The sequence below is a fragment of the Sinocyclocheilus anshuiensis genome, unplaced genomic scaffold (genome assembly GCF_001515605.1).
Source record: "Sinocyclocheilus anshuiensis isolate Anshui unplaced genomic scaffold, SAMN03320099.WGS_v1.1 scaffold3152, whole genome shotgun sequence".
NCBI lineage: Eukaryota > Metazoa > Chordata > Actinopteri > Cypriniformes > Cyprinidae > Sinocyclocheilus > Sinocyclocheilus anshuiensis.
Window position 1 is genome coordinate 86286 of NW_015549755.1, and position 1869 is coordinate 88154.

Consider the following 1869-nt stretch of genomic DNA (forward strand, 5'->3'; position numbering starts at 1 on the left):
GGCCGATAGACGATGCCATCGTCCATCACCGATGGCTGACAGACATCACGATGTTGAGCCGGCATCGTGACCCCCCCCATACCCCCCGCAATCCGCCGCATCCCAATACCGTGTTCGGAAAGAAAATGACGTGTAGGCGGAACCCCTAAAGGGAATAAATACGAGATGGGAGGAAAATATATATTTCAATATTTTTCCTCGCAGTTATATAATTGGGTAATTATACCACATATATATTTCGGCATCAGGGAGCCGATATTATACCTGCCATTGAAACTGGCATCGTGCTTTTGAATGCACGATTGTCGGGGATTTGTCGTGTTGCGCCGGGCCGCATCCAGTGTAGACAGCATCACTGATTATAATGAGTTCTATAGACTGATCTATATATAATACATTTCTATTATAGATCAGTGGTTCTATAGTATTTTGTCGCGCCGCACCGCTTGCATCCGGAATAGACACGTGTTAGGAATCGTGTTTTCCCTTATAAGGATTCACGCTTCGGGCACACCCCCTAACTCTTCCCCCACACCCCTCCCACCGCACGCCTCCGCCGATGTCATCGTCCATCGAGATGTTTCACTGTAGACATCGTCCGATGCCAATTTTGTAGACATCGCCCAACCCTATTCTGTATTACTTACTATTGGAGAAAGCGTAACGGTCAACTTGGATCACGTGTGCCTTAATTATGGATACCATAGGAATGAATGAGAAAAGCCATAAGCTGCATCCCACCTGTCTCAAAAAGTCAGTGACGTCTCTTAAAAAAAAAATTTTTTTTCGGTGTAAAAATAGTTAAATCCGAAAGTATTGCTTAGTGTAAAACATGTTGGAGATTAGCTGATTGGCTGTAGAGTCATTAAACTATAAGCTGTTTCTTCTAAAAAGCTGTTTATTCAGCGTAGTGAAGCCTCTCCTCAATTGACATCCATTCAAAAAAAAAAAAACGGCCTCTGGTCTCCTTTCCCACGTACTGGCAAACCGGAAGCGTTAGCATTAGCCGCTACGTTTTTTTCGCTAAAGGTTGCAGGCTTGCCTTCTAGTGGCTTTGGTATAACCGAAGCCTTATTCTTCAATGCGGAAGTAAGCCTATGGGCGAGACTTCCAGTTCATTAGCCGCTATAGGGAAATAAGGAGAAGAATAACAACGTGCAGTCATGGCCATAACCAGGGTTTGAAAATTAGTGAGGTCTGGGGTGGGGTTAAGAATTGTGCTATATAATAACACTTACAAATACAACTCGTACACTAAAAACTTAAAAAAAAACAGACTAGGGATGCTCCGATCGATCGGCCGGAGATCTGTATCGACCGATAATCACATTTTATGACTCGATCGGTACTCACTACATTTGGCCGATCTCACGAACCGATCGCAATTTGATGATGTCAACGTGTGACGACATACATGTTGCGTGGGGACATAAATGATTTGGCGCCACAGTCATGTCATCGCCGGTGTGGAAATGCTATGACGTTTCGAGAAACAATGAAAAATTCGCTATTTGTCATGTATATTTTGCATGATGATATGATGAATAAATGGTTCATTTTTAACAGCAGATTCAGTGACGTTAGAGCTGATCTGTGCCTCACCGCACACGTCTGCGGCGCGTTACGGTTCCAAGTAGGGCTGCACGATTAATCGAATGCGATCGTCATGTGCATTTTGTTAGTAAAGCCGGTTCTGTAATCAGCAGGAATTTCGAGAAAAAATTCGCTATTTGTCATGTATATTTTGCATGATGATATGATGAATAAATGGTTCATTTTTCATTTTTAATACTGACAAGTAAAAAATCGCAGACGATTTTATTGCGCGATTATGAAATCGAAGAAATCGTTCGCGATAATCGATAATGA